The sequence below is a fragment of the Lepisosteus oculatus genome, unplaced genomic scaffold (genome assembly GCF_040954835.1).
Source record: "Lepisosteus oculatus isolate fLepOcu1 unplaced genomic scaffold, fLepOcu1.hap2 HAP2_SCAFFOLD_78, whole genome shotgun sequence".
Classification (NCBI taxonomy): Eukaryota; Metazoa; Chordata; class Actinopteri; order Semionotiformes; family Lepisosteidae; genus Lepisosteus; species Lepisosteus oculatus.
The window spans coordinates 84,367-94,144 of NW_027168341.1; the positions used below are offsets into that span (position 1 = coordinate 84,367).

Consider the following 9,778-nt stretch of genomic DNA (forward strand, 5'->3'; position numbering starts at 1 on the left):
GTGCAGAAAAGACAGTGTCTGCAGCAACAGCAGCTCAGGTCTCTGCACAGGAGCTAAGCTGCCCCCATCTCCTCTGCTCTGCGGCTCCTGCGGAGTGGAGTCCTGCCTGGAGCCGTGTTTGCAGGCGGCGGCTCCCCGCGCCCTGTCTGTGCGTCGTGAAATTAATTAATAAATTTATAAAGTTAATTTATAAATTTATAAAGTTAATAAAGTTATAAATTAGAAATTAATAACGATATAATTATATTCATGTACCGCAACACAAGAATAGTACACACTGTACATTGTCTGTCGATAATGTTTCTGTAGTGCTTTTTCAGCACTCAGCATGTGACTGTGCTGGTGGCGCTGTGGGTTAGGTTCCTGACTTCTATGTCACATGGTCTATGATTGAATCCCATGGAACTATGACTTTATTTTTTAACAAACATTTCTTTGAAAAAATGAAACGTTTCCCTTGGTCAGAGATTAAATAAAACCTCACTTTTTTTGAGGTTTTACTGTGCAGAGTGAGGTTTTACCTCACTTTTTTTTAGCAGAAGGTTTACTGTTACCTGAGAAGGGCCGGCATCCAATCACGGTGGTACACACACACGCTCTCACTCATATGAGCTACACGGCTACCAAGATGATCTCGGGTGCGCCGAGCTGGTACGGAACATATTGAACTGATCGACGGCGAATTGTCTCTCAGACAGGCTTTTCACCTCTAAGCTCCCTGACTGACAGTGATCAGCTAGGTAGTGAAACAGTCAGCTGCTTCTAAGCCTTAAACAGCTGCATCTCGGCGCTTCCACGGAGAGATGATTTGAAAGCCGAACATCGCCCATTGGGAACACCTTACTATCACTAGTTTAAGAGACTCTTAAGGTCTTGCAGAGGTGCCTGTCTAATAGCATGCACTTTGCAAGCTATAGGTGTTTAGGCTGAGGCAGAATGCCTGTTAACAAAATGTTTTTCTAAAGGTGTGTCCAAGTGGCTGCAAAAGGACAACACTCCTGGGGCGCCGTGGCTCAGCTCCTGCACTTGATTATAATGCCGATACGTGTCAAAGCAGTAATTTACGTCATCCTACCACTGCAACACGGGGAATAGAAAGAAATGAGCACACGCTACGAATCGTCTCAATCACTCCCTAGAGTCGTAAGGCGCATTGAAGGGTGCACCCCCATCATTAATCGTTGCGCCTCTGTGAAAGGAAAGCTCTTGGGCAGTCTTTGAAACAGCTCGGATGAAACACTTGATTGCTTCCATGTGCATCTGGAGCCCACTTCTTATTTTCACTTCACGCCGCCCAAAGCATTTCTAAAACAGGAGATTCGCGTTTGGGAATGCGCCCTGCCCTACAAATAAAACAGGTCTACGGGTCTGAAACCTGCTCCACGGAAAACAGCTCTGTTGCGCTTTTGATCAAAGGAAGATTCGCTGTTCTTACTTTTTGATGACATAACACCCAAAGGGGCTTCTTTGGAGCTGGATTCCAACCAGCAACCTTAAGTTTCTTGGCGGTATCCTTTACAGTCCTCTGTTCGGTCAACAAGGGACTGAAGGGGGCAGCTTTCCTCACACATACAGTGCAATGTACTGTATTGTTCCCCTTCATTGAATTCGCAGTTCTGCATCAGACCTCTAACTCGTTTCCTTAGCTTGGATTTAAGCCACGAAGCAGGCTTCTACTGTAGAAACGTCTAGAGGAATCACAAACTATTTGAGAGGCCACCATCCCAGGGGGAACTGACAAAGTCTATCCCTAAACACCTAGTGCAGTCTCTCAAGAGACTGTCAAAAATCGCTTTCTCCGTTTGCGTTGCGAGTAAGTGAAACCGCAGTCTCAACCCAGAGCCACTTGGCAGCAGCGGCACGTAAATACCGTTACTGTTACTGCTCGAGACTGACGTTAGCCTACTATACCATGTTCAGCCACCGCTAGAAAATGTACGGCTCTAGAACCTGAGCAAACGACAGGAGTGCCAACGCTGAACGGGCACACGTGTCAAACATGGAGAACGACGAGGATGGGATTCGAACCCATGCATGCAGAGCACAATGGATTAGCAGTCCATCGCCTTAACCACTCGGCCACCTCGTCAACGACACTGGGCTGTCCGGACATGGGTTGGCGCACTCCAAATGATCTTTTTCTTTTTTTTCCCTCATACTCGAGGGTCATTTTCCTGTTCCACATGCGATTTCAACATTTTCCTTGGGAGATGTCAAGCCAGCAAGCCACTGCTGTGGTTCAGTGGCCAGTGTGGAGTTCAGTGGCCCTGTTGTACACAGAAAGCACATTGAGCTCCTTGGACATGAAAAGTTCCAGATAAAAGCCATTTGTCACCCTTTCTCTTGGTGTTGATGTTGCTATTGTATGTAAAGGTGGCAACTTGCTCAGCGAGCAGGCGGAGCACACACCGAATGCAGATGTGTCTGAGTGGTGTGTCCAAGTGGCTGCAAAAGGACAGCTCTCCTGGGACGCCGTGGCTTAGTTGCTTAAGGCGCCTGTCTAGTAAACAGGAAACCCTAGTTCAGAATCCCAGCGGTGCCTTTTTTGTTCTGTCTTCTCGAACAGAACTGGTCATTATGGACAACTGCCTACGGCTAGACTTAATTAAATGCAAGCATTCATTTCCTGTCTTGAACGACTTGTTTTTCTTAAAATGGATGCAACTTGCAAAACATGAAATACAAACCTTCCTAATCAGCGCTTGCGGCTGGCAAAAAAAAAAAGAAGTCAGCAATGTTTTTTTCTTTAACCTTAACCCTGCTAATGGAGAAGAGTTAAACGACCGAGTCTATGCAGCTTAAACGGCCCGCACGTCGGGTTCTTAGCTGAAAGGGTGGTAAATCACGCTCACCCCAGTCCTTAATCTTTTAAAGAGGATACAAAATTGAACCTAGTCGCCACATCACATACATCCTGTTCAACGATAAAAAGGTAACGTCTATCCTCGCTCCAGAGTAAATCTCACGTTGAGGGCATATTTTTTTCCACTTTACCATGAGTCGGGCTCGGCTGCACAGAGGCGAGAGCAGAGCAATGAGGTCACGGGGACAGGGGAGTCACACGCTGGCTGTTTGAACACGCGGAAGATCACTGAGGGATCCACAGTATGTGGACCCTCCGTGCGCCATCAGTCCGCACTCTGGACTCTGAATCCTGCCATCCGAGTTAAGATCTCGGCGGAACCTGAAGCGCAGTTCCTTCTTAAAATGTAATCTGGTGAGCATTTCTAGAATCGTACTTGTATAGATGCAGCCTTTAATGTGTTGCTAGGTTAAAATTGATGACTTCTTGAACTTCAGTAGGCAACTGCCCTCTTGGTTTCGGATTTAATTTCTTTATTACAGGGGCGCTTTTATGAAGACAGAGTCATGTTCAGGTACTTTGCTTGATGGAGGAAGCTCATTTCGGACTCTGTGATCTGCTCACCTGGAAAGGTCTGCTGTACTACTACAAGAGAGAAGTAGAGTCTGGAAGAAGGGACAATTTTATGATGCTTTGGAAGATAATATTTTTTTTTCTTTGAAATCGAAATGAATCAGAATATCAGTGCAAAAGACAAACTCTTGGTTTGGTTTAAAGAGATATGGTTTTAAAACAGACAAAATGAAGAAAACAGGTGTTTCTCACTTTTAGAAAAGAATGAACCGGGGGTAATATTTTACTAGTTGCAGTGCTGATCTCACTGGGTTACAGTCCTGCAATATCACACCAGGGCCAGTGGCGCAATGGATAACGCGTCTGACTACGGATCAGGAGATTGTAGGTTCGACTCCTGCCTGGCTCGGGTTGTTTTTAAACGCATCGGGCTACTCCCTAAGCAGTCTGTGCTACTTACGGGCCTTCAAAAAAGACGCTTTTTTGGTGCTCTGTGCAAAAAGCGTCGACATCTGCTTCCAGCTGTAAAATGCCATTCGCGGACGCTGAAGAACTTATTTGCAAGGGAGCGGGTACAAGCAATTTGGCATTTTAAAACCACCAGGAACACCGAACAGGGGCGCTTCTTTGCTTGCGCCGAAACACAACGACAGGAGGTGGACAACGTAGTCGGCAGGATTCGAACCTCTTTCTGTCTATTATATACTAAATGTTCTCTTGTCTGTCTCTTGTTTGTATAGAACTGAATGTCCCTGACAATGTACTGTTAGTTTTAATTGAAGAACGGCATTTGTGTTCAAATATATCAGACAAGTTTACGTAACTGCTCATGCGACACTCAGTTGTAATTAGTCAAGAAATAAAGTCGAACAACAGCTGCGGGTTTGATTCTGAACGTATGAGATTTCAGCGCCTTTTACTTCCATTGACAAATGATAGAGATTCGAAGAGAGATCCTTCAGACCAGCAAGCAAACCCACGGCTATTTCGGTTTTCTATCTAGGCAACGTTGGTGTCTGCAATAGCATACATGAAAGCGTGATGCAATTTCTGTGGCTACATTTGTTGCACGTCATGCACAGTAAGAGTGTTTCTAACACCAAATAAAAAGTCAACAATTAGCGATCACGCCTTCTCCTCAGTTAACCCACTGAAACCCTTGCTGTTAACAGTTCTTTACTGCGTGGTTTACGAGCACCTACATATCGTGTCGGTTCTTTCAGTTTATTCATTAGGTTTTCAAAGGCATAAGCCACCAGAGGTGCGAACGCAAAATGTGTATCTGAAGAATTGCTTTCAATGGCAGCGGGTCCAAGCGATTTAGCGTTTTTATAGTACCGGGAAAGGAGAAACGGCACTTTGCCTTTGCCGCGCAGGCACAAGGCGACGTGCGGCAGACGCCGGAGTCGGCAAATTCCGAACCTGCGCGGGGAGTCCCCAACGCACTTAACCACTCGGCCACGACAAAAGCGAGCTCGCTGCCGCCGCATTCCTCCTATAATCTAACACGAAGTGCGAGGTGGCTGCGGAAACCTTTTTAAAGTCGCTCTCCGTTAAAAAAAAAATACCTTTCACAAGATTCGTGCCGGCAGACAGACACGCCTCAGAGGGTTTAAGGCTGGCTTCACGTTCAAATGATAAAGTCCCCCAGTCCGGATGTCAAAATGCAACTTTGGCAGACAGAAAAAACATCAACAAACCACAAATGGTTTTTACAAGCTGCACCACACTGCACTTTCAAAAGCATTTACATTCGTGTTAGACGCAGGAATTGCCTTTGATTTGCGCGCTTACGAACGCCATGGAAAACGAAACAAAACTAAAGCCCTCAGCTCCTGCACTTGATTATAATGCCGTTACGTGTCGAAGCAGGAATTTATGTCATCCTACCACTGCAACACGGGGAATAGAGAGAAATGAGTACACGCTACGAATTGTCTCTAATCAGTCCCTACAGTTGTAAGGCGCCTGGAAGCGTGCACCCCCATCATTAATCTTTGCGCATCTGTGCAAGGTAAACTCTGGAGCAGTCTTTGAAACGGCTCAAAGGAAACACGTGATTGATTCCATGTGCATCTGGGGTTCATTTCTTATTTACATTTAATTCAAGGGAAAGGCTTGGGTCAGTTTCAGACGGCCTCCAACAGCGAGATTCAAGCGCCCCACCTTCAGCCCAGTCTGCGCAGCCAGAACGCCAACGGCTCCTATGCTCTCCGGGGTGCGGTTGTGACCCCGTAACCTAAAATGTTGGTGGCAGACAAATGGAGACTAACAGGTGACGTCCTAGGACATGACTACATTGTGGGGATGGTGACCATTGCTTGGAAAAGAGTGCGAGGCCCCTTTAGAAAAACATTTTGTTAACAGGCATTCTGCCTCAGCCTAAACACCTATAGCTTGCAAAGCGCATGCTATTAGACAGGCACCTCTGCAAGACCTTAAGAGTCTCTTAAACTAGTGATAGTAAGGTGTTCCCAATGGGCGATGTTCGGCTTTCAAATCATCTCTCCGTGGAAGCGCCGAGATGCAGCTGTTTAAGGCTTAGAAGCAGCTGACTGTTTTACTGCCTAACTGATCACTGTCAGTCAGGGAGCTCAGAGGTGAAAAGCCTGTCTGAGACAATTCGCCGTCGATCAGTTCAATATGTTCCGTAACAGCTCGGCGCACCTGAGATCATCTTGGTAGCCGTGTAGCTCAGATGAGTGAGAGCGTGTGTGTGTGTACCACCGTGATTGGATGCCGGTCCTTCTCAGGTCACAGTAAACCTTCTGCTGCCTAACTTCCCTAATTTTGGGGATCCCTTTGAAAAAGCAAAGGAAAAAAAAACTGGCTCTTCATCAGCGTGATCGACCCACCACCCTGTTTGCCTCAGTGGCCTAATGGATAAGGCACTGGCTTCCTAAGCCAAGAATTGTGGGTTTGAGTCCCACCTGGGGTGCTCCTGTCCATTTTTGAGTGTACAAATGTCCTTGCGATTTGCAAAGCTGCAACCCCACCTTACTCAGTGAGCGTCTCTGCTTTTCTCTCACATACAGTTGGGAGAAAAACTTTTGTAAACAGCCCTTCGGAATGATGTGGATTTCTGCATGAATGGCTCCTAACATGTGATCTTATCTTTATCATAATAAGTCATAATAATTAATAAAGAGAGTCTGATTTAACAAACAACACACGCCCAACATTTGACATTGCTGTTTCTTTATTGAACAAATGGTTTAAACAATCAAGGTCATTGATGGAAAAAGTATGTGATCCTTTATATTAAGGACCTAGTGGAACCTCCTTTATTGACAAAAACCTCAACCCCCACTTTCTGTAGCGGCTGGTCAGACCTGAGCAGCTGTTAGGAGGTATTTTGGCCTATTCCTCTATGCAAAACTGTTTCAGTTCATGTATATTTTTGGGATGTCTTGCGCTGAATGGCCTGCTTCAGATCACGCCACAGTACTTCAATGGGTTTGGGGTCAGGACTCTTACTTGGCCATCCCAAAATACGGAATTTCTTCTGTTTCAGCCACTCTGTTGTTGATGTACTCCTTTGTTTTTGTCATGTTGCATGACCCAGCGTCTTTCGAGTTTTAGATCACAGGCAGACACCCTGACATTCTGCTGTAGAATTTCCTGATACATCTTGGAATTCATCGGTCCCTCGATGATTGCAAGCCGTACAGCCTCCGCCGTGCTTCCCAGGTGGGATGAGGTTTTGGAGTTGGTATGCAGTGTTTTGTTATCTCCAAACATAACGCTGTGCACATTTACCAACAAGTTTAACTTTTGTCACGTCTGTCCACAGAACATTGTTCCAGGAGTTGCTGTGGAAGATCCATGTGGTCTTTAGCAAACTTGAGAGGGGCAGTGGTGGTTTTTTTGGGGGGGAGAGCAGTGGTTTCCTCCGTGGTGACCTCGCATGATCACCACTCCTGTTCAGATTTCTTCTTATGGTGGACTCATGAACACAGACGTAAGACAAAGTCAACCACCTGTTCGCTAGATCCCATCCCCACTCAGCTAGTCAAAGATTCCCTCGAAGGACTGGCAGGACCTATAATTAGTATGATGAATGCATCGCTTGCGTCTGGCGTTGTACCTGATCAATTTAAGGTAGCGGTTGTTAGACTGCTCCTTAAGAAGTCAAATTTGGATCCACAAGTTCTTAACAACTACAGGCCTGTCTCAAAGGTCCCATTTCAATCTAAAAGTCTTGAGAGAATAGTTGTTGCCCAACGTCAATCGTATCTGGATTCAAATAATATACTTGAGAAATTTCAGTCTGGTTTCTGAAACTGCATTAACAAGAGTCGTAAATGATATCCTCTTAGCTACTGATGCGGGGAATGCAACAGTGCTAGGTTGCAACAGTGCTAGGAAAGCAAACGTTAGGTTGCTTTTCTTCATGCTGCATCATCGGCATGAGTGGAGATTTTTAAACGTCTGTACTTACTGCGCCCCATAAGAAATAGTTTGTCCCCGTTCAAAAGAGATTGTGCGATGTCCTACAGCGTTCACAAAGCAAACCTTTGACAGTTTGAAAAGAGGAATTTATTCTGCTTCCTGTGCGTGCAGTAGTTACAAAGTTGAACGTCTTTACACGATCTGCTGCAGTTTTTAGTGGGCGGGCTTTGTCAGATGGCTTGGAAAAACGCACTGTGTTTCGGCTCGGGAAACATCATGAGCAGTGTCCTGCATGTTTTCTGTGTATAGCTGTCTTTTAACGCATACAGAATTCATTAGAAATCATTGATTTCTCCAATTAACAAGGGTTCCTTAAAGGATGAGTCAAAGTAATGTCTAATTGGATTAGTTTCCTTAGAGCTGGTTCAGAGTTTGCTCAAGAGTTTACCTTTCACAGATCCGCAAAGAAGAATGTTGGGGGTGCATGCTTCAAGGCGCCTTACAGCTGTAGGGAGTGATTCGAGACAATTCTTGGCGTGTGCTCGTTATCATATACCGTACGCCCCGAGGTACAGTGCTAGGATGACGTACAATACCGCTTGGGGACGTAACGGCGTTATATGCAAGTGCGGGACATTTTGTTTTGCTCTGCTTTGCTTTGTTTTGCTTTCCATCGCGTTGGTAAGAGCGTAAATAAAAAGGCGAATCCTGCGTCTACCACTAATGTAAGAGCTATTTCAAGTGCGGCGTGGTGTGGCTTTTGAAATGCTTGTGGGCTTCTCTGCATTTCTTTTTTTGTGTGTAACAAAGTGGCATTTTCATGTCCGGACGGGGAGACATTATCATTCCGACATGAAGTCACCCTTAAGTCCTCTGAGGCGTGTCTGTCTGCAAGGCTTGTATTTTGGAAATGTTTTTTTGAAACGGAGAACGACTTTGAAATAGGCTTCCGCCGGCGCCTCGCGATCCAGGTAAGATTGTAGCAAGAATGCAGCGGCAGCAGGGCTTGCTGTAGTTGTGGCTGAGTGGTTAAGGCGATGGACTAAAAATCTGTCTTTTAACGCATACAGAATTCATTCAAAATCATTGATTTCTTCAATTAACAAGGGTCCCTTTTTGAACCTGCGAGAAGCATTCTTTCAATGTAACAGTTTTACTCCGGGGAAAGGCAGCATGATATTGAGAGTAGCTCAAGCTTTCAGCACCTGTATCGGACTGCGTGTATGCAGACACCGCTCAGAATCCCCTGTAAGATTCTCCTTCAATTCCGTTTTGCAGTCTTTCAAAAGGCTTTGCTTTGCTAGTCACAATCCAAGGCTCATGACAGCATTTGAAAACATTCACCACTGCATTGGCTGGGAAATGAACCGGGGTTAACTGCTTGGAAGGCAGCTATGCTCACCACTATAACACTAACGCACGCCCACAGGAGGCCTGCAGGACACCACCAGAGAATGCTCACGATTTCGGAAGCTGTCTCCGGGACGTGCTGATTCCACACATCCTGAATAAATCATGATATTGTTAGTTGCTGTAGCTAGACGTTCAAATGAGTTTCATGGCCAGATGGACTGTTTCCTCCAGCGGTATAGTATTGCAGTGAGACAGCACGATGCCTGCAAGACTATGTCACGCTAAACGCCACAGATTGTGTTTGTCCTTTCGTGTCAGTCGTCCTGCAGCCACGGGAAGTTGGACACAAACATGCTGCAATGCTTTCAAAACGTTAGGATTTGTTTGTGCAACATCCGAGAAGAGTACTTGTGGCTTGAATGTGAACTGTACGTGCCCGCCCCCTTTCCTCTGTAGTGCATGAGTTCCTCCCGGCATGCCCTTTGTCATTGTTCTGTCATGTTGTATTTAAAGGGCTGTATATCTGCTGCTGAAAATAAGCTACGGTTTTCTCACAACGCCCTTTGTTCCCGACGGAGCCCTTGTCTGTCATGAAATTCTTCAAAACCTCAAGCTAGAAGAAGAAGACGACAAATATGAAGCGTTACAGCAACGACA

General features: G+C 45.7%; 2 non-coding genes across 2 annotated transcripts; one reads left to right on the plus strand and one right to left on the minus strand.

The window, feature by feature from the left end:
* Positions 1–2,007: 2,007 nt before the first annotated feature.
* Positions 2,008–2,089, minus strand: trnas-gcu (transfer RNA serine (anticodon GCU)). Its single transcript has one exon. It is a non-coding gene; the product is annotated as a tRNA-Ser (tRNA).
* A 1,623-nt stretch (positions 2,090–3,712) lies between these two features.
* On the plus strand, positions 3,713–3,785 carry trnar-acg (transfer RNA arginine (anticodon ACG)). Its single transcript has one exon. It is a non-coding gene; the product is annotated as a tRNA-Arg (tRNA).
* Positions 3,786–9,778: the final 5,993 nt, after the last annotated feature.